General features: G+C 45.5%; 1 protein-coding gene across 2 annotated transcripts in view; it reads right to left on the bottom strand.

Moving 5' to 3' along the window:
• Positions 1 to 23,134, bottom strand: part of DAAM1 (dishevelled associated activator of morphogenesis 1) — a 652,790-nt gene that overhangs the window by 334,341 nt on the left and 295,315 nt on the right. The window lies entirely within an intron of this gene.

The raw sequence follows: 23,134 nt of genomic DNA, 5'->3' as shown, positions 1-23,134 counted from the left end.
AATGGAGAATTATTCTTTATTATATTGCGTGTATTTTGCGTTGTAAATCACTAAATCTCACACCTTTGGGACGTTTTCAACAATCTTCTGCGACCCATTGCACCATCCAGAAATCACAGGACCCTACGGGCTTGATTCCAAGCACCACAGCTACCATTGTGCTCACTTGAAGCTCTCTCAGGCCTCTTTGTTACACTAACCCTCCCAGACACATCATAGGCCAGATAATGTGCCAACAGTAGGCTTCCCACCAGTGCCTAGACGCAAATTACGCGTGCTAATCTACACCATGACATCGATCGACAAATATAAAGTAAAAGGGGTTAGACAAGGAAATCAGACTTGGCGGCAAACATAGCAAATCCCAATTAAAACAAGACTAAGTTAAAAATTCCCATTGTGTTTTAATTGGATTACATGAGCGCTTATTTTTAAAGCCTAGAAAGCGCTCCTGGCCGAGCGTGTCCTTTCAAAATAAAGACTAAACGAAGTGTAGTATTCCATTCTGTGTACTTCCCTTCCCGTGCTCTATTTAGAATTGTTTTGGTTCTTACTGCCTGAGGATTCTTAGGGATCTTTGGGAGTGTAATGTTCTAGTGTGATCAGTTACAGCTGTGCATCTGTTCGTGGTGGTTGTGTAAGCTGTCTCTGTATAATAAACTGGATTTATCTTCAAGAAGCCTCTATCCATTTACTACATATTCTGGCGACGATCGGGATATCAAGCCTGAAGCTCTACAGAACCCGTGTTTTTTTTTGCTTCTCAACAAAAGAAAAAGAAGAAGAAAATCCTGTGCGGAGACAGCGTTCACCGTTTACAGCGTTTACAGCGTGAATTCGTTTACAGCGTTTACAGCGTGAATTCTATAAAGGTACTCTTTAAAAGATTCTTATGTGTTAAATTATAACACCAGCGGCAGCATTCCTAACTTAACGTGCCTTGATTGCACCTGCGGCTGTTTCTCCGTGTTTTCCATGTTAATTTGAAACTTTGGGCGATTTGTGCCTACAAAATTGAGATTCTCATCTCATATGTTCACTTGATTGATTTCCATGTGAGATCTACTATCTGCTGTGTCTCCGTGGAACTTTTGGGCATTTGCTACAGCCTTATCTCTCAAGCGCATTTTTTAAAAAAGAAAAGCACACGAGACTCACCCAGTCTCCCGCGTGCGCTCCACTCGCTGCCAGAATTCTTCTTTGGATCGGACGCATCATCGCAACACGCTCTCCCTGCGTGCATCCACGTCATCTGTCAGCACTCTACTTTCACGCACAGCGCTGCGTTCCAGCGGCCATCTTGGATCACCACAGCAACCAAACGCCGATCAGAGTCCCGTTTCCTTAATTCTTTTAACATCACTATTATTTATGTTATTCGTTTACCAATCGATATTTACCACACTTATTTACCTAATTTTGACCATTATGTTCTGCAGCCTGTTTCCTGCTTATGGTTTTGTTACGAAGAAACTGTATTGAAAGCAGAAAAGGTACCATAGACTCTGACTGTATTACTACTGTGTTTTTGACAATTCGTCCAACCAAAATAACTGTGATTTTCATTTCCTTTGTTCTTTCCTTTGAGTGTTTTTAACAATATTCAAAAAAAAAAATGTCGAACAACGTAATTTCACCTGCACATTTTCTACCTTCAGCTGGTGATCCCAAAGTAGAATGGGACCTTTGGTATCCTACTTTCTTAGCTTATGTTGATGTGGTAGAAGAAGACGGCTGTTCTCCTAAAAGGAAACTTGCCTTACTTAGAAATTGTCTAGGTGGAGCCGGTCTTAAAGAACTAGAGAGTCTTCCACCTATTGACAACTCTGGTGCTGGTGATGTAAATGTATTTGAGGTTGTTGTCAAGCAATTAAGCATTAGATTTGGCAGGAAAATCAACACCGTGATGGAACGTTTTAAATTTTACTCTAGAATTCAAAAAGAAGATGAATCCATAGAAACATATGTAGCTGCTCTACGCACTCTAGCTAGTTCTTGTTCCTTTGAAACCATTGACTTTGATCAAGTTTTAAGGGACCAAATCATGATGCGTACAAAAAGTAAAAAGATACAGGAACGTTTGTGGATGGGCACTGAGACCTCTCTTAACGCTGTCCTAAACATTGCAAAAGGTATTGAGCAGTCAGAATTATTTGTTAACGAAATAAGAGGCCATGACATTAAAACTAAAGTAACGATCCCGGAGGTTTCATTAGTCAGGAACCCCCCAAATTACAGAAAACCTACTTCTAATATCACTAGAAGGGACAACTTTAGCAGGGACAACAGAAATTTCCAAAGAAGGTCTCCCATAATTTGTTATAGATGTGGTGCTAATGACCATGTGGGAAATTACAAAGGGTGTCCTGCTTGGAACAAAATTTGTGTTAAATGCAAAAAGTCAGGCCATTTTACTAAAATGTGCAAATCCACACAGAAAGTAAATTTTTTATCACATGATGAGTATGATGACTGCGAACAACCTTCTGAAATTAACACGATGTTGTGTGTTGGTGATACCGAGTGCAAAGGTTTTCCTAGTGACATCATTCTTATTAATGGTGTAGAAATCTCCATGCTCATTGACTCTTGTGCTTGGTACACCATAATAGGCAAAGATGTTTTCGACAAGTTTTGGTCTCCAAAAGAACTGTCACCACCCGACATACATCCCGGTGGGTATACTGGGAAGAAGATAGGCCTTGAAGGTTTTATGTGGGCAGAGATCAGCTTCAAAGATAGAACTATCAAGGGGAAGGTTTACGTCTCCTCTAAAGGAGCATCTATCTTATGTTGGCCCCATCAGTTCGATCTAGGGATCAAGCTTGATCCCAATGCCTCCCCTCCTGTATATGTAGTTCCTCCTGAAAATGACTTTGTCTCCCAACTAAAGAGAGATTTTCCGTGCATTTTTAATGATAATTTGGGTGTGTTTGCTAATTTTAAACACCGCATTATCCTTAAAGAATCAGCTGTTCCTGTCCGACATAGGGTCAGAAATGTACCCTTGGCCTACCGTGATAAATTAAAGTTAATTTTATCTGACTTAGTTTCAAAAAAAATCATTGAACCGGTCGAGTCATCCCCTTGGGTTTCGCCCGTTGTTTTATCCCTGAAAAGCAACGGTGAGCTTCGTCTGTGTGTAGATCTCCGCAGCTTAAACAAGGAGATCTGGATCGACAGACATCCTTTACCCAACATACATGAGCTCATTTCCACTCTCTCTGGCGCCTGTGTTTTTTCCACACTTGATCTAACCAGCGCCTACCATCAGGTGATTTTACATGAGGACTCCAAATTTCTAACCACTTTTATTACACCTGAAGGTTTGTTTCAGTACCGTCGTATGCCCTTTGGTCTAGCTAGTGCAGCCTCCGTATTCCAACGCCTCATGAAGACACTTCTGGAAGGATGTGAGGGTGCAATTGCATTCCAGGACGACATTTTGGTACATGGAAAAGATTTTGAGGAGCATGATAAAAATTTGGCTAAAGTTTTAAAAAGTGTACAGGATTTTGGTCTCACTCTTAAACTGTCTAAATGCAAATTCAGACAAAGTCAGGTTGAATACTTAGGCCACGAGATTTCAGCGCTAGGAATTAAACCCAAACTCAATCACGTCAAGAGTATATCCGAAGCCCCTGCTCCTTTGAACAAAGACCAACTTGTTTCCTTCCTTGGTCTCACAGAATTTTATAGCAAATTCGTCAAAGATTATGCTTCCAAGGTCCACCCCCTCAGAATGTTGTTGAAGAAAGATGTGAAGTTTTTGTGGAATAACGATCAGCAACATGCTTTCGAATTACTTAAACAAGAAATCATCAGTGCTCCTTTCTTAAGACCTTTTGATTTAGGAAAAGAATGCATAGTGTGTGTGGATGCGAGCAATGTTGGCCTAGGTTCTGTCTTGATGCAAAAAGACAAGGGCGAAGAGTATGTTGTGTCATATGCTTCAAGAACCTTGCGAGGCGCTGAGTTCAATTACTCCACAATTGAAAAAGAGCTACTAGCTTGCACCTGGGCCTCTGAACATTTTAGGCAATTTCTCTGGGGAACCAGGTTCTGTTTAAGAACCGACCATAAACCCCTCATCAATATGCTGGCAGCTGGTGGTGGCAGGACCTTAACAGCGCGCTTAGCACGTCTTGCAGCCAAATTGCAAGAATTTCAATGTACTGTAGAATATGTCCCTGGACGGTTAAATGTGCACGCCGACTGCATGTCCAGGTTGCCCTTAGTAAACTCTATTTTTTCTGTTAGTTGGAACAATGAGTCTGATGTCGTTTCTAACATCGACGATGTCAACGATTGTGGTCCAACTGGCGTTTCGCCTAGCATATCTGAAATTGACTGGAGGGAAGCCATGGCGAATGATTCTGACCTTGCTTCCTTAACCAGGTACTTACAATATGGTTGGCCTCGTGAGCGGTACTTATCTGGAGACATTCTCTCCCTTTTTAAGGTAAATGACGAACTCATGTTTGATCAAGGTTTCGTGTTTCGTAGCGACAAAATTATTCCCCCCACTTCTTTGAGGGAAAGAATTATTTCCATGGCCCATGAAGGCCATATGGGCATGTCTGGCACAAAAAGGCGCATACGCGAGTTCTACTGGTGGCCTGGTGTTGACAGAATGGTTGACAAATGGGTTCGCTCATGCCCCCCTTGCGACAAAAGTGACAAAACCGTCAAACCCTTGTCTGTTACCACTACTCCCATTGAATTTGCCTCTTGCCCCTGGAAGAAATTGGGCATTGACATAATTGGACCCCTTAATTTGTCTTCCCAGCAAAATGTATTTGGCCTGGTCCTCATCGATTATTTTTCTAAGTGGCCAGAACTAAAAATTGTCGACAAGGTTGGTTCCACTCAAATCATCCAATTTCTTGATGAAGTTTTCTGCAGGGAAGGGATTCCCGCGGAGATAGTGTCGGACAATGGCCCGCAATTTATAAGCAAAGAATTTCTGTCATTCATCCAGAGGTGCGGCATCGTGCACAAAAGGGTGTCGAATTATAACCCACAAGCTAACGGTCAAACGGAACGCTTTAACCGTGTCATTAAAGAGTCCATTCAACTGGCTGTTAAAAGCAACCTAGACTGGAAAAAAACCTTGCGTTCCACCTTACTGTCTTACCGCACTTCACCCAACTCTGTTACCGGGTTTTCACCTTTTGAATTGCTTAGAGGCAGGAAGCCTGGCTCCAAACTCTTGCCTTGGTGGATGAAAGTTAAATTACCGGTTGATCCCTCTGTAGACCCTGCTTGTGTCAAAGACAGAGTTTTGAAATATCAGGAAAAAATGAAAGCCAACTTTTTGTCTACCAAAAGCTCCGGTCAGAAGGTCAGGGTGGGTGATTTCGTCCGTGTGAAATTAGGCAGAGCTTTTGACCATAAGTGGAGTAAGTGGTCGGATCCTTGCAAGGTTGTTGAAGTATTTTCAAAGGCTGTGAGAGTTGAGGATGGGAAAATATGGAATTTCAGAAGGGTTTCTTTGTGTAAAGGTTCGAATCCTTCTAATGTGGAATCCTACTCTGTACCATCCTCTTATAATGATTTTACCACTGCTAAGACTTTGTGTGATCAAAATGATGCATCTTCTGCTCCCTTGTTTGACTCTTTTGGCTCTGAGAACCAGACTCTTGATCCTGTTGTTCTTGTGCCTAATAACTGCAGTACATCCATTCCTGACAACGGTAACGTGATCACTGAACCATCTCTTAGCATTGGCAATGATCCTGTTAGTAGAAATGTTTCCATACCTTGTCCTGTGACTTCTAATGATGATAATTCCTCCCTTAGGAAAAGTGTTCGTGTAAAGCATACTCCTGTAAAGTTGCATGATTACTACCGTTAAGTTTTTTTTTTTCTTGTGTTTTTTTTTGTTTTTTTTTAGGGGGGAAGGTGTGTAGTATTCCATTCTGTGTACTTCCCTTCCCGTGCTCTATTTAGAATTGTTTTGGTTCTTACTGCCTGAGGATTCTTAGGGATCTTTGGGAGTGTAATGTTCTAGTGTGATCAGTTACAGCTGTGCATCTGTTCGTGGTGGTTGTGTAAGCTGTCTCTGTATAATAAACTGGATTTATCTTCAAGAAGCCTCTATCCATTTACTACACGAAGCACCAGCTCAAATATTGCAATCTGAAGTACTGAATATAGTTCAGTGGACTGGGCGCCTGATGCAGAGATGTCCATATGTGGAAGCCAATAATAACTACACTAAAGAACAGTGTTTATTTTCCTTAATACAGCCTAGGTGTGAAACACCTACTGTTCTGTAATAAAAAAAAAACGCATCCCTACTGTAATAAGTTATTATAGTTGAGTTCTGATGTAACAATGCCAACTTCCAAAATACCGTATGAAAGGAAGGTCACTGAATAGAATTGCAACTGCTGCCTAATCATGGATTTAATTCGTTTTTCAGATATTTCTTTTTTAACTGTTTTCCTTTAATATTTGGCCATTATCCAAATAGGATCAAATTATGGTATTAGATGTATTTACTGCCGTCGTGGCATTCATTACAAGAAAACAGGAGTGTGTGTATTTTACCACACATTCTTAAGGACAGTTGCTTTTGAATGTGATGTATTACTACATTACAGAACAAAACAAGCTTCATTTTTTTCATAACCAGCAAAATCCAAGTATTTAAATGAGCGTTTGGGAAGGGTAATTGTATTATCATGTGACATAAGGCATAAAATACTCCCGGTCACACCTAAGTAAGGTTCCCTATTACAAGAGGATTTTATTGTTAAATGCAGTCAGTAAACCGTTGCTTCCCATTTCTAAATATTTTATTAATAACAAAAAACACTGTAGAATGGGCCTTCTGTTCAGTGACTCTCAGTGCTGCAAGTAACACACTTTTTGGGCCAATAGCTATGCAGAATGACAGGAAGACAAGTTAATAAATGAAAGATGTTTAATAATCAAGCCTCAACAGCTACAGATGGCCACGCCACACCACAATGGCTTATAACGTAGTTATGTACAAGAGGGTGCTTTATCCCCAAAAAAATTAGCAGGCAACAACTGAATAGACTGGTTCAGCCTTCCAGCCTTTTCAGGACAAAATTATGGGTATGTTGGAGTTGGTCAATATTATTACCTGCTCTTCAGAGAGCTGCAAAAGTAAAGTAAACGCAGTTAGAAGCAGTATACACAAATGGCAGCTGCAGGTCTGGACTTCTTTCCAATAAAAACATGTTGACTGGAGTTTTAAAGTGAAATTACAAAAGGGAACTATGGCATAGCTCTGTACGCTTGGAGCTTACTGAAAGCTGTGCAACCAGGAGGTATGGCTTTGCTGTTTGAGGCCATACAAAGCGCTAACCAAAGGGACAGTTCTTGTGTGTAAGCATCTCTAAAACAGTGTAGTCCAACGCTTGGTTCTGTCGTTACAGGTGTCCCTAAGAGCTGTGTAAGTAAGAGAGTGCTTTTAGGTTATTCATTCCAAACCACTATGCTTCCTGGGGGGACAGAACACGTCATAGGCAGTAGACCGAGTTGAAACTGTTTGACTCCATAGGTTTCCTCAGATAATTGTGCATAGTTAACAATCTGCTTTATATGTGCATAAAAAACTCCACTTTCTCAATTAATAGTAAAAAAAGATAGATCTGTGTAACCAGTGAGAGGGTTGCTGTGCTGTGAATTACTAAAAGAGGAATACCACAAAGGACAGTTCTATTGTTACTAGCTTTGTTCCAAAGAAAACAGCTGGCACATTAATTAACTAACCTCCTTGCTGCACCCGTTTCATAGACATTAAAGTACTACCATTAGAAACGCCAGATTGCAAAAACACTGCTATACTCAATTTATGAAAAGGGTATGTTTCCTTTGAAAACATCTGCCAAAAATAGACAGCATAAAGCTGAAAAATCATTAAGCAGTAAGCCACGCTACAATGCATAACGCATACTTCACTTTGCCTTGCACGAACGAAAGCAAAAGGCTGTAGAAAAAAGTCTAAGTCAAGAAAATAAACAAACCACAACAGGTTACCACAGCGTTTTTAATCCATTTACTTTGAGCAGATAGAAGTATTGACACATATTTAGGGTACTCGTTGGGAAATATGTAAATCCCCTAATACAGTGGCATGGCAATCCATCTCGCCCAAAAAAAAAATACAAGTTCATTACTGTTTACTGTCAGGTGCTAGTCCAGCAATTACAATTACATATTAAATCAAATATAGCAAATTTAAAAAAAGGTTCCTTACAATTGTAATTTCCATGAATTATTAGAAGAGGCTCTGGGCACTTATGTTTATTGTAAAAGTTGTTTATATTCCTGCCATTCAGGAGTAGTTTGGGCACATTCCTGGTAAGATTGAGCATGGTAAAAAGGGAGTGCATAGGATGTATTCGACATGTGTGTTTGGTGAAGATGGGTAGAGCGGGTTTGTAATATTTGTTTGGTATGCCGAGCAAGCACACCTGCTACAAATGTGACGTTTGTTAAACTGATGTGCTGCAATCGCCACAGGGGTGATATTTGTCTGCCAGTGCATTTGGTATTTGTGCAATATGTGGGGCGATTTAATAGGGTTCTGGCACTCACTTATCAATCCCGTAATATTTTTAACTTACTCCGATCTAAAAGGTTGGGAGAATCACCCGACTCCCCCAATTTTTTTTACATTTAAGTGCACACTATTCCAAGCTCAAGCACACGCCCAAAAAAATGTACTAGTACAAAATTATATATTCAATAATAATTTTGATATTCTGATGGTCTTTGAAAAAACATTTCAGCCCACTGGCCTCCTTGTCGTTTTTAGCCTTAGAACAAACACATGTTTTGTCGCTATGGGGCATATCCCACTACTTCCTCAGGGCTGTACGGCCAATATAGAATGAGTTCTGGAATTACCCCTTAGTCCCGGTTGTACTTTCGCCCTAGATAAAATCAATGAATTGTCCACAAGAGTCACTTTGAATCTTTCCTTTGTGAATATAATGAAATCTGTCCTTTCAAAATATTACGAGGTATCTCCTGTATCCAGAGAATTCTTCCTGCACGAGACTCCCTGTCCCTCACTGATGCAAAAGGAGTGCGCTAAGACTTCAGCGTTTGTGTTCAGTGAAGAGGAACATCAATTTTGTCATAGCAGTTAGTCCCTGGCACTGAAGCGAACTGCTGTGGGTGCAGATGTGCTCAGTGTGAGAAGAGCAGAATGCAATCTCACAGTGAAGTTAGCCAGTGGCTGAAGTGAGCCGACCCATTGCCCCGTACTGAATGCAGCAGTGGGTGAAAGAAAACGTGAGTGATACAACAAACCAATGGATGACGAGGGCTGGCTAAAATCCCCTATAAATTATGCATATATTTTATTAAAGTCAAACGGTCTAGGCTAACACCAGAACCACAAAGGAGATACTCGCTCAAGAAAGGAAAAGGTTACCCTGCAAGCATCCGTTTGTGGCATGTAGTGCTGTAGATTCATATGATGTCCATACTACCGCAATCTATTGTTGGGCTTGGACATGTTCAACTTGTTTTTCGTCGAAGGAAGTCTCTTCAAGTCACAGGACCGAGTGACTCCGCCTATTAGTTGTAAGGCTCATGAGCATCAGCTCCATTGTTAGATTGTTTTTTTCCCCCACACGGAGGACGAGACTGAGATAGAACATAGAGATACAGTAAAGATGACCATGCAAAGCAGGGTATTAAAGATAACAAAAGGAAGAAATATCTGCAACAACCGCAGGCGACATGGAGGGAGGGCAGGAGCAAGTGAATCTATAGTACTACAAGCCACAAACAGATGCTTACAGGGTAACATTTTCCATTTGTGGCATGTGTTTCTGCAGATACACATGCTATGCATAGACTGTAAAGCAGTCCTCCCAAAAGCAGTGGCTTAACCTGAGGACGTTGCAGGAGACTTAAAAAGTGTATGTAGGACAGTAAGGCTAACCTCAGTTTGCTGTCTGGCCAGGACCTCCACACAATAGTGTTTGATAAAGGTATGGGGGGGCTGGACCAAATAGCTGCTTTACAAGACATCAGATAGTGGTAAGTTATCCAAAAAGCCATAAACGCCTCTTGTTTTACCCTCCACTTGAAAGGAGGTCTAGGGGTGATGGTCAGTGTTCTTTTTCGTTACAATAGCAGGTCTGTATGCACTTGATCTGCCAACATCCCTCACCTGCCTTGGAAATGGTGCACCCCTTGTGCAGCATGGAATGAGACACAGAGCTGGTATGTCTTCCGAACGGGTTTTGTTCTGTCAATATAGCGCTGTCTTGACAACTACAGTATGTAGAGCTCGTTCGGCTACTGTCTCTGGAAAGAAGACTGGGAGCTCCAGTTTCTGATTAAGGAAAAAAACTCGAGACTACCTTAGGGATGAATGTTGGATTGGTCCTGAGAACCCCCCCTATCATAATGGACTAGGAAAAAAGGCTCTTCTGAGGAAAGAGCATGCATCTCACCAAGGGAAGTGATGGCTACAGGGTAAGGTACCTTCATGGCTACAGGGTAAGGTACCTTCCAAGAAAGGAATTGTAGTGGGTAAGAGTGAAGTGATAAAAAAAAGGTGTGGGGGGGGTATTCTTGTGAGAACTATATTAAGATTCCAAACTTGATCAGCAGGCATCCGGGGTGTTTGAGGCTTTCCACAAAAGCTTTTATGACTGGTATTCCCAACAGCAAAATATGTCTATTCTGTAAGTAGGCGGCTATGGCAGCTAGATTTAATTGAATGGAAGTGTAGGCAAGGCCTGACCTTTGTAACAATGTCCTGTACAGATGCCGTGAGAGGATGGATATGTGTAAAGAAACAGTAGTGTTCCAACAGTTTCCATTTAGCTGTGTAGGAGGCTCTGGCAGTGGGCCTGCAGGCCTCTTTGATAAAAGACACGCATTCTTCTGGGAGGTTGAGGTAACCAAATTCAAAACCCAAAGAGTCAAATCATAAGGTTGAGCTGCTGAGGGTTGGGGTGCCTTAGAATGCCATGGTGTTGTGTGAGAAGGTTCATTCTGTTGAGGAGCCTCTGGTGGGGAACTAGAGCAACTTCAACGTGCCCATGTTGGTGCCATTAAGATAAGTGTGAGAGATGTTTGTCTCAGCCTCCCGAACACAAATGGTAGGAGTGGGAGATGCCGAAAAACATAGGTAAATATCCCTGGCTAATTCATCCATAATGCATTGACCATGGACTGTGGGTGGGGTAGCCTGGCGCCGAAATTTGGGCACTTTGTATTTTCGGCAGTGGTGAACAGGTCTAGTTGTGGAAATCTCCAACTCCGGAAGTACAGGAGTAGGCCTTGGGGGTTGAGATTGCATTTGTGGATTTGTTGATGCGTCCTGCTGAGCAGGTCTGCCAGATTGTTGTCCACTCCGTGAATGTGTTGGATGAGCAGGTGTACTCTGTGATGTATCACTCACCACTAGATGCTCTGGGCTACAGTCGAGAACTGTGGCGAGTTTGTGCCCCCTTGGTGTTGTCTGTTCAGAATAAGACTGGTTTGTCCTGTATGAGAGGATAGAAGGCCAGGAGAATGAGCTGGATATCCAACCAACTCCAGGTGATTGATGTGAAAGGATTGCAGGGCAGATGTGTACTTCTCCTGTTCGGTAAACTGATTGAGATGTGCGCCCCAGTGCTGAGCACGGCGTCCATGGTGATGGCCTTTCATGGTGATGGTGTCTTGCGGGGCTGGGTCTAGGAAGGGCCGTCCCTGCAACAGGTTGTTTCCGTTCGACCATTGTAGAGAGCGATGTGTGTGGCCCCAAACCAACACTAGATCCTCCAGATGACCCTCCACTAGAGACCACTATGCCCCTAGGTACTCTTGCAACAGCCGCATGTGCAATCTGGTGTGAGGAACTGTGGTAATGCAAGATGCCATCATTCCCAGCATCGCATTACAGTTGTCCCCTGGCGATCTAGTTGAAAAAGAGGTAGCAGGTTTTGAAACACCTGCACTCTTGATGGACTGGAAAGTTTTCCCGCCCCGTGTGTCTAGGATGGCCTTGAGCAATGGCTGTATTTGAAGGGGTTGGAGGTGGAATTTGGTCACACTGACCGTAAAGCCCCAGACTGTGCAAGGTCTGAATGGCTGTCTGGGTGGGCGCTAGGCATAGTTGCTGTGTGGCGCTCTTTACCAGCCAGTCATCCAGATAAATAAAATTTCGATGCTGTGCCTCCTGACCTGAGCTGCCACCACGGCCAGATATTTGGTTACAACTCTTGGCTCTGTGGTAACCTCGAACTGAAGCACTTTGAACTGGTAATGTTGTCCACTCAGCACACACCGTAGATATTTTCTGCGTGCTATGTGAATAGGTATGTGGAAGTAGGTTTCCTTCAGATCGAGGGCGGTCATGAAGTCACCTTGCTGCAGTAGTGGTATGACGTATTATAGAGTCACCTTATAAAAGTGCTCCAACAGGATGTATTTGCTGAGAGGTAGGAGATCAAGGATGTGTCTGAGTAAGCTGTCCTTTTTGGAAATAAGGAAGTACAGGGAATATACCCACTTTCCACTGTGTTGTCGCAGAAGCGGCTCTATGGCCCCATTGGCAAGAAGGGTCGAGGTGCAAAGGATCTGGGGAAAGTTTGTGTTGGCAGGGGGATATTTGGTGGTGTTTGTATGAGTTCTAGACAATACCTCACCTCTACGATGTCGAGTAACCACCAGTCGGAGGTGATTTCTATCCAGCAGGGCAGAAATCCATGCAACCTTCCCCTGATAGGTGATGTGCGGTCGGGGGTAAGGAGAAGAGTCATTATTTTGGAGGAGATGTTCCTTTGGATGCTGTGCCCTTTCCTCTGCCCTTGATGCCCCTGTGTCCATATGAAGGTGCATGTTGCTGAGGTCTTGAAAATGTTTCTCAAGTGCGGGTCTTGGCTGCAACGCAATACTGGGAGTGGTGAAATAACCACAAGGGGCAGGAGTTTGTAGGGCACACATAGCTTTGACAGTATCTTTCCTGATCTTTTCTAGCATCTTGTCAACCTGAGGGCAGAAGAGATGCTAGCAATCAAAAGGTACATTAAAAGTTGTTGCGGAACCTCTGGCTTGAATTTGGACCTGCGGGGCAGTGCAAAAGGATGCTTGTGTTTATGCCATGAGCAGCTGTGTCTGCGCCATCCAGTGCTAAGAGTATGTTGGTGCTAGAGATGATCTTGCCCTCCTCTACCAACTCCTGTGCCATCTTGCGGTACTGCTCTGGGAGATGCTAGAAAAGGCCCGTCATCTGATCCCAGTGGGCATGGTCACATTGGGAGAGTAAGCCTATAGACTCGGCGATGCGCCAATGTATAGCAGCCTGCACTGCTACCCTTTTGCCCCAGCATCGATTTTCTTACTCTCCCGGTCCGGAGGGGGTGGGTGCCCTGGGTGTTAGCACTCTTTCGAGATGTATGAACAACAAGGGAGTCAGGGGGTAAGTGGCCCTGTATGTATTGTAGATCAGTGGGAGAAGCCTTGAATTTCTTATCTACTCTTAAGTATAACAACACTCACTAAAAATGTCTGTTGCTGCCCTAAGGACTTCCTTGAGCACAGGGAGTTACTATAGGGAGCACTGGGTGGAGGAGAGGGTATCCAAGAGGAAATCCTAATCTTCGTGTTGCAAAATCAACTCTACTTTGTGAAATGTTGCTGCCCTATGCTTTTTTTAAATTTAGTTTTATACAGACAGATATATAACACAGCAGATTAATAGTACGCAATGCACAATAATCACAGAACAGTCAACATGCAAGTACGTTATTACAATAATACGTAGTACAATTCGATCGTGACACAAAGGCATACATTTTTAGGATTAACTAAAGCTTTACATACATTAAACAATCAACAAATTAATTTGCACTACATGTATAAGCAGGGCAAGTCTGGGGGGGGTGCTGGAGCGACTGAGTAAAGTAAGAGGGAGCAGCAGCTTACCCCCAAATAGCCCTATGTAGGAAGGGTCGTTGTCTTAACTGGAAGGACAGTGCATACTAGATGTTAGACGCTAAGGCGACTGTTGGGTCGTTACCCACTGGGGCTGCAGCTAACACAGTATCATCAGTGAGGTTCACATCTCTCTAAGCCAAGTAGTGAAGGGTCCCCAAATATCCCTCGGGCGAGATGCCAGTGGCATGAGGTCCCAAAAGGGCGCCAGTTGCTCTTGGCAGTAAGCCACATCATGAATCCACTCGGGGTTGTCTAGGGGCTCTCCAGTCATGGCTAACCTACGCTTTGCGAGTAACAGCAGCATCGCTGTGAGTCGGCGTGACTCAGGTGGAGTCTCCTCCACATAGCCCAACAGTCCAACTAATGGGGAGCATACCAGTGGCAGTCCTGTGATGGCATGTATGGCCTCATATACCTCTCCCAGAAACTAAATACAACTGGGGAGTTCCATGCAATGTGTAGGAAGGTGGTAGCTTCGTGTTTGCACTTCAAGCATCACGAGTCGGGTCGTAGTTTCAACTTGTATAGCTGTAAGGGGGTGCGGTAGTAAGGGTGCAAAAGTTTGAAATGTATAAGTCTTAGCTTGTAGTTGGGGGATACATAACTTAATTGCGAGCAACAAAACGCCAATTGTTCGTCTGTGGGTAAATCTATCAGCTCGATTCTCCACTGTCCTAGGGCCTTTGGGGCAGCCCATGGGGTAGTGGTTTGCGTGAGTATAGAGCCTGGTGACCAGCTTACAGGAGGTCAGCGTGGTCAATTGTTGTTCCAACGGTTTCATGATGGCTGGAGGAGTTGGAAAGGTAGGATGCATTGTTTTGCAGGTGGCACGAAGTTGGCAATATGAGTAAGTCAAGGATCTGCACCTGTGCACCATCCTGACCTGTTGGTGGGTCTAAAAACGTGTGGATAGAGGTCACCCAGCTTTGAAATACCCATTTGACGAGCATGTGGAATGGCGCCTTTATCATGTAGGAATGGGAAGTATGGATGGAACGCAAGTGGCGTGGAGGGTGCGTATAGCAGCGGAGCACCTGTCCTCTTCCTCAAGCCCTCCCAGGACCAATGTAGGGTTTCAACTGTTTATTTCGTGTGTGTTTCTCCTGCAGGGGAGATAAAGAGCCACATGCAAGGGGGTTGGAGCAGCCACATTACTTTCAATGGCCACATGTGGTTGGAACGGGGTGGGATGCGCCCAAAAATGAAGAAACTGTGCTTGCGCACTCAGCGCATATAGTTCGATATCCGGAGCACCCAGCCGACCCTTAGATATTGGGCATGTCAGCAGTTCCCAACTTACTCGGGGTTGGCCGCCGGCCCAGACCCGAGTAATCAGGACAGTTCACAAAGATTTTTAAAAAAGGCCTGGGTTAGGGGTATGGGACTATTAACAAAGAGGTATACAAATTTGGGGAGAACTATCATTTTAGTTATGGTTATTCTGCCCGCCATTGTTGAAGGTAAAGCAGCCCAGAATTTAGTTTTGTCTTCCAGCCAGTTTAAGAGTTTGCCAAAGTTCAAGCGCCAGATGGTTTGAAGGTCGTTGCTGAGCCATACGCCCAGATATTTCACGGCATCATCCACCCATGTAAACGGAAATTCCAATGTGGGGTCAAGTTGGGCATCTGTAAGAGGTAGAATAGAGGATTTTGACCAATTGATTTTAATGCCGGACATTCCGTCATAGCGCAGGACCTCTCGTAGCACTGGGTTTAGATTTTCGTCGGGGTTACGAATATAAAGCGTAATGCCATCAACATACATCGAGATAAGATTTCTATAGTTGAAAACCAGACCTCGGGTGGAATGATGCTGGCGAACTCTAGCAGCGAATGGTTCCATAGCCACCGCAAAAAGCAGCAGCGAGAGGGGGCAGCCTTGCCTGGTACCTCGGGTGATAGGGAAGGGTTCCGAGATCAAACCATTCGCCTTGAGCCAGGCATTGGGTTTAGTTTAGAGTAAGCTAATTATCTTAATGAAATTAGAGCTGAAGCCCAGTCTAGGTAGGATGGTGAAAAGGAAGGGCCATTCCAGAGAATCAAACGCTTCAGTTGCTTCTAAAACGCTGCGATGCCCGGCAGTATAGGGTCTATTTGCTGGACTATACAGTAGAATGGACCAAAGTTATGGGCTGTTGACGCCCTATGCAGGACTTCATGGTAGGAGGGGACGTTGTCTGGGGGTGAAGGCTTTGTAGGATACAAATCTGGCTCTGTGTCCGCTGGAGGCCTTGTGTCAAGTCCTTCCAAGTGTCTGGGCCCTGTTGGCGATATAAGGGGTCACAGAAAAGCCATGGACTGTTCACACCTGAGTGATGAACTCTGGTGAGTGCTGAGAAGAATTCACTGGCAGCAAAAGAGAGGAAGGGGAAGGGGAAGAAGGGATGGCAGAGAAGGACAAGCAGAAGGCAGTGGAGAAGTGGCCCTGTCATGTCTCTTAGACTTCTTGGGAGCTGAAACCACAGGAGGTTTGAGGGCTTCCTCAAAAGTAACTTCCTCTTGGGAGGAACTTGCGGAGGCTTCACCAGGATCCAACAAGTACACGGCTGGATATGGATCTGTTGCTACTTTGTGTCACGGTGTTCTTGCAGCTGCTTTAGGATTGGTTGTTCGAAATACTCAGAAGCGGCAGAGGACACGGCTGCAGATAGCAGTCTGGATGGAGCCGAAGAGGTGCGACAGGGTCAATCTTGGCTCAAAACGCCTTGACTTTGATTGCATCTGGACAATGTCCCTCCGCTCTGAATGGTTCAGAGCTGTGTGTCTCGGCTCTAAATGCCTCAGGTTAGTGTGCATCAACTCCACATTTTTCAGAGCGGAGTGTCCGGGCGCTGAATGCTTCAGGTCCACCCGTTTCAAGTCCAAGGGTGGCAGACCAGGAGTTTTTGGATCCGGCGTCAAAGTGGCATGCAATGTCAACTTGCGAGGAGGACTTTGCGTCGTGTGTGATGCTGGTGTCGGGTCCACCTCTGAATAGTGTTGTTAACCTTGGCCAGAACAGTGATGGATTAAACCCAGATCTGTTGACTGGGTGTGAGTGTTTGATTGGTTCAGATGCTCCGTCCATCACCACCCCCTTTTGTACCGCTTTGTTCGCCATAAGTTGGCAGGGTATGCTCAGACGTGAGTTCCTTGCTCACTTTGCCACTGGATTAAAGCAAGCCTGACCGAAGACGGCTGAAATGCCAGAAACCGGTCCTAGGAAGCTTGATTCCGGTCCAGGGAAGGCGTGGCTTGGCAGTTCGGGCTGGACTGTTCGCATGAGGCACAGGGTCAGACTGATTTGCATATGGCCATGTCTGAACTGGGGTGGCAGAGTGGACTAAAGAACGGTGATGGATTAAACCCAGATCTGTTGACTGGGTGCGAGTGTTTGATTGGTTCAGATGCTCCGTCCATCACCACCCCCTTTTGTACAACCATGGCCAGAAGGCAGTGGTGCACAGAAGGCTTCAGAGGTAGCCCTGGGGGTCGGGTGGTTCCTCTTTAGTGAGTAGCAGAGGTAACGATATTCACTGTGGTGTTTGGTGGGCGCTGGGCCCAGCGGAGGCTCTTCTGCTTAGACATCCCCTGAGAGCCTATGCTTTCAGGTGAAAAAGCCCCCTTGACTGCAACAGCTGGAACCTCCAACTGTTCGACATCGGATTCCTCCCTTTCTCCAAAGAGGTCCAGGGTGTCTTCTACCTCCCTTCTGTACAACATAGAAGCCGAAGCTTTGAGGCAAGCTCTTCAGTTCCTAAGGGTATTTTTGTGCTGGAACACAAGACACACAGAATAAGGGTCTTACTGTGTTTGGAGAAAAAACCCACAAATTGCAGGCTTCGTGGAGGTCTGTCCTCGGATACTTGGTATTGCAAGTAGGGCAGGACCGAAATGGAGTTATTTCTATCATGGGACATCTTTAACTGAAGGGATGGCATTCTAAGACATAGGCGACCAGAACAGATTAGAAGATTAAGCGACAGTGGGTACTGAAGAGTAAGAGTGATTGTTTCCATAACCGAGGAACGGATCCGAATGCCAGTCCAGAATACCACGCCACATCAAACCGGAGCTTACATCGACACATCTGAGACTAAAACAATCTAATAATGCAGCTGATGCCCATGCGCATTATCACTAACAGGTTGGGTCACTAGGTCCCATGACTCAAATATACTTACTTCTAATAAAAACAAGTTGTACACGTCTAAGCACAACACTAGATGGCAGTAGTAGGCACAACATGTGCATCTACATACACACATGCATTGAACAGGTTTTTTCTTATTACACTCATCGGATGACTACAATCTCACTGGTGGTTACCAGGGGCCAGATGTAGAAAGCCTAATACCGGTCGGTAACTGCCGAAATTACCGAATTTCGGTCGTTACCGACCGGTATTAGGCTTTTTAGATTCAGGGGCCTAATTTAAGGATTCGGTAATATACCGAATCAGTAATTTAAGGAATCGGTAAGTTACCGAATTCTGAAATACCGTTACCGTATCCTTAATGTAGGAAGCACTCAAGTGAGTGCTTTTCACTTGTAAGGATTCGTTATTTACCATCAACTACAAGTTGGTGGTAAATATCGAAAACCCTAAAAAAAAGCAATTTTGTGCTTTTTTCAACTGTGCCATGTGGCAGACATACATGCCCTTAGGGCATGTATGTGTGCCACATGTGCACCCATGCACTATACAGGGGTGCAACAGAGTGTCAATGTGACACCCTGTCACCCTTGTAAGTCTACCCCCTTTTAGCAATTCGGTATTTACCGAACCGGTAATTCTCATTTATTCCTCCTATGGGCCTCCAGGCCCATAGGAATGAATGGGGAATACCGAATCGGTAAATACCGAATCGGTATTTACCGAATTTTACCGATTCGGTAAAATGTACCGAATCATTAGCTACATATCATTTACCGGTTCTAAAATACAGAATTGGTAAAATTCGGTATTTTAGAATCGGTAAATTATATTTACCTACATCTGGCCCTATATGTGGCTCCATAGCAATGGCTTAAATAAGCCACTATTCAGGTCGATCTTAGTCAGGGTAGTACCCTGGGCAGGAAAAAGAAATTGCACCCTCCCTGCTGGTGAAAACAATGAGAGAGCAGGGAGCCCCTTTTGTGTTCAGAGGTCACTCCCTGGTTGATTGCATCAGAGTAGTGACTGGCCTCTGAACACATCTCTGCACCCCCCTAGCCCCAGGCCAAACTGACCATACTGGGCAACGGGCATTTCCCCTGGAGGCTGGAAGGGTGGGGGCCGGTTTTGTTACTGTGGGCCAGTTTTGCAGCGATGCTGCAATGTCTGCCCCAGTAAGAACAGCAGCAAGTTTTTCCAGCCTCCCAGAGCCAGGCAGTGCTTCTCCGGGGGGCTGGTCTGAGAAACTGCCAGGGCTGCTTTAGGTTCCCAGCCCTGCCCCCCCCTCCGCTCCCCCCCCCGGGGGGATGGGGGGGTGAGTGCACCGATTAGCATCTCAAGCTGTGCCAAGTTGTGTGTTGGAGGGGTGTTCATAGTGTGTGACAGCAAAGTATTAGATTAGAAGAGGCAAGAAAGAAGGCTGATGCATGTTAAAAACAGCACCTGCAGCACTGGAGCCAGGGACTCTGCTGTCTGCATAACCTTAAAGCGTACCGCTCCTTACACCCCTCTGAAAATTGGCAGCCAGGGCCCAGCTCACCCATGCCAAAATTCGGCCCTGTGGCCACTGTTCCACCTACTGTAGGGGTACTCATAGTACGGCCCGCGGGCGGCCCGTGGACCTTGTACACATCATACCAGTGTTTTTTTTTTAAAGAGTGTCTACAAACTAAGTTACAGCAGCGCGACTCCGAGACTCTGCTGCTCTGTGGGGGCCGGCCGGGCGATTGCATCCATAGTTAGAGTGGAGCTGCAGGGGCGCTAAGAGGTGAACAACACAGCCTCATTAACATTCTAATGGTCTTTTAAAGACCTGTTAATGGGAGGGGGGGGGGGAGAGGGGTGTGTGTGTGTGTGTGTGTGTGTGTGTGTGTGTGTGTGTGTGTGTGTGTTGTGTGTGTGTGTTGTGTGTGTGTGTAAAAGCTGTCTCAGCGCAGGGTGAGATGACAGAGGGAAAGAAAGGGAGACAAAGTAAGGAAAGGGAGTGACGGTGAGAGAGGGAAAGGGAGACTGAGGGAGTGAGAGGGAAATGGATGCAGGGTAAGGGATGGAGGGAAAGGGAGTGAGAGAGGGAAAGGGAGGGAGTGACAGAGTGAGTAAGGGAGGGAAAGGGAGACTGAGGGAGTGAGAGCGGGGGAGGGAGGGAAAGGGAGTAAGGGAGACAGAGTGAGAGGGAAATGGATGCAGGGAAAGGGAGGGAGGGTAAAGGATGGAGGGAAAGGGAGGGAGAGAAAGGGAGTGACAGGGGGAGGGAGGGAAAGGGAGAGTGAGGGAGGGAGAGGGAGTGAGAAAGGGAAAGGGAGACAGTGAGGGAGTGAGAGAGGGAGAGAAAGGAAGGGAGGGAAAGGGAGTGACAGAGTGAGGGAATGAGAGAGGAAAAGGGAGACAGACAGAGGGAGGGGGACAGAGTAAGGGAGAGGGAGGGAGACAGAGAGAGAAAGAGAGCGAGAGAGAGAGATGTGTGTATGCCGGGTCTGGTGGTTCAGTGGCCGAAGGTGTCCGCTGCATGGACCAGTGATCAACCTCATGGTCAGTTTTTTTTTGTTGCTCTAGCCCTCCCCCACTGACCCCGCCCCCACTGGTGCGGCCCTCGGACACAAACTACAGTGTAAATTTGGCCCCCGAGAGAAATTTTGTGAGTACCCATGACTACCGCTTCTGTATCTACTGTCCGAGGGTAGGGATGCTGTGACCATCTGTGCACCTGCCACCAGCAGTGCTTCTGTCACAGTAGTGTGGAAGTTTCCCTGCTGTACAGATTAGGCAGGCTGTACTGCTTCTGCCATACTTTATTTTCTTGGTTTTGGTTCAGCACGCTTGATGGGATCGTGGTGGTTAATGCATTAATGTCAAAGGAAGGGGTATATGGAAAAAAGTACATACAGGGAGGGAGATTGGATGCACAAGAATGCGTAGGGTAACTAGAAATTAGGCATGTGAATGAAGTTTTTGTGTTTTTTGGAATAGTTATAAAATATATCTGTCACTGTTTTACACCATACTAAGTGGCAATGCTGCTGTACCCAGTCCTGCCAAGTACCACGCATCAGGCATTAAACTAACGCATTTCAGTGTGGTGCTCCGCATCATCGCAATGAAATTCATTGTCTCGCATTATATGCATAGCCCCCTCAGCTGTCACTCAAGCCACGAGCACTGCCTAAAACAGTGTTAAAAATGTGTGATTGCTGGCAGTGCCAGTGGCGTAACAAGACTCGGCAGCCCGTGGGGCTCCGAGCTCCCTCCAGCACTGGCAGGTCCCTGGCCTGAGAGCTCCGGAATGGGTCGGCAGTCTCCCTGCATGTACTTTGCAGGGGTACCCCTAAAGTTGCTCCTTAACTGGGCAAGACGAGCCGCTCCCATAGGCTTGGGGCTGAGCTACTAGAAGCAGATACATTGACTAAGGCTCCACAGGGACAGGACGTCCCGTCCTACAGCGAGTACACTTGTGGGAGGCACTGGGCTACTTTGGGGCAAATCATCATGGTGCCGAAGCGCCGCCTGCTCGCACTGCCAGCCGCCGCGTGGCTCAACTGATTCAGTCTGAGCTGCAGTAAATAATTGAGCCAGCCTATGGTGAATTTAGTTGCTAAGAGACAGGTAGGCTGGAGTGACCGTTGCAACAGCAGCGGGTAGGACAGTCACTAGACGCAACAGGCCTGGCCGAGAGGACTCAGAGGAGGCGGGTGGCAAACTGCAATTGCAGCGGTGGCTCGCGGCCTAAGCCTGCCTCGCAGAGCGGAGTCGCTGCAAGGGAAGTTGAGAAGTACGTGAGACAGAGTGGTGCCGTGCAGCCACCCAAGTATTTGTGATTAATGAATTTTTTCAGGCAGCGCGCGATTGGCAGCTGTCTGCAGTCAGTGTGTGCCAGTTGTTACAGAACTCACTGTAGTTCAGAGAAGTTCTGTAGTGCCCTGGAATGGCTGCGTGTTCCACTATTGCCGATTCATTTTGCATATTTTTACCATATTTCGTAGTGTTCTGTTTTGTATTCCACCTCAGAGGAGAGGAGTCTGAAACTCAGACTGCCCACTGTCTCTTTAAATGTAGAGCACAAAGCGAACATATAAAGGATTACTTGTCGCACTCGAACCATTATGCTCACCTCTCCCTAGCAACCTCAATGTCCAGAAGCATTTTGTTTATCCTAGCATGTGTGTCTTAGTTTAGCATGCACAGCGGAACCTGTGGGGCACATAAAGAAGGGGTCCCTCGGCAATAATGAAACACTTGCTGCATGGCTCACGTTTGGGGGTCCACTGACACTACTTATCACTGTACTCGGAAGGTGCAGGGCGTTCGCCCAGCTTCCAAGCAAGAGTACAGTAATTCACAGCAGAGCACCTCAGTTTTCCATCCCATAACCGAGATCTTATCTGTAAATCAACCGACCTAGCCAGCGCATGTCTGACTATATTTACTCGCTGCAATAGCCATGTCAAGCGCCACACATATGCGTGGAAAACTGATGCGTGCAGTGATGCAAAAAAAAAAAAAAAAGAACAAAATGTGTTAACTAACCTATGACTAGCACTTGCCAGGGCTGATATCCTGAAACCGTTAGACAAAGATGACAACTACACTGGCATTTCAGAGCTCCTAGGTACAACAACTTGGGTCCAGTGAACCACATACAGTGTATACTTGGGATGACACTAGGAGCCTTTCTGATTGCATCCCATTCTGTTAAGAGTTGTCACACACAGGGGCAGAGCACAACACAGCTGAGAGCACCTGGGAATGACCTTGGTGCACTGGCAACAGGGGCAGTCTGAGAAAAACCTAACAACTTATGGCAAAAGAAAAATACCACCATTGGCTTATCTTGTAGACTTAGCACTTCCCCCATGACTTTGTGAATACCAAGCCCTTAAACTGCTGACCGAAAGAGTACTAAGCCAGTATCCATACTTCTTTTGTAGTTACAGATCAGGAAACTCTTGTTACTTTCTCTCCATCCTTTCCTTGCTATTCATTTCTCCCCTTCCTCTACAGTTTCACTTCCCACCCTCCTCTTCTCATTATACAGCCCATCCTCCTCCCTTCACTCTCTCTCGTTCCCTTT

The sequence above is a fragment of the Lissotriton helveticus genome, chromosome 9 (assembly GCF_964261635.1).
Source record: "Lissotriton helveticus chromosome 9, aLisHel1.1, whole genome shotgun sequence".
In the NCBI taxonomy this organism is placed as follows: domain Eukaryota; kingdom Metazoa; phylum Chordata; class Amphibia; order Caudata; family Salamandridae; genus Lissotriton; species Lissotriton helveticus.
Note: the sequence above shows the minus strand (reverse complement) of the source record. Positions and strands in the feature narration are given on the sequence as shown.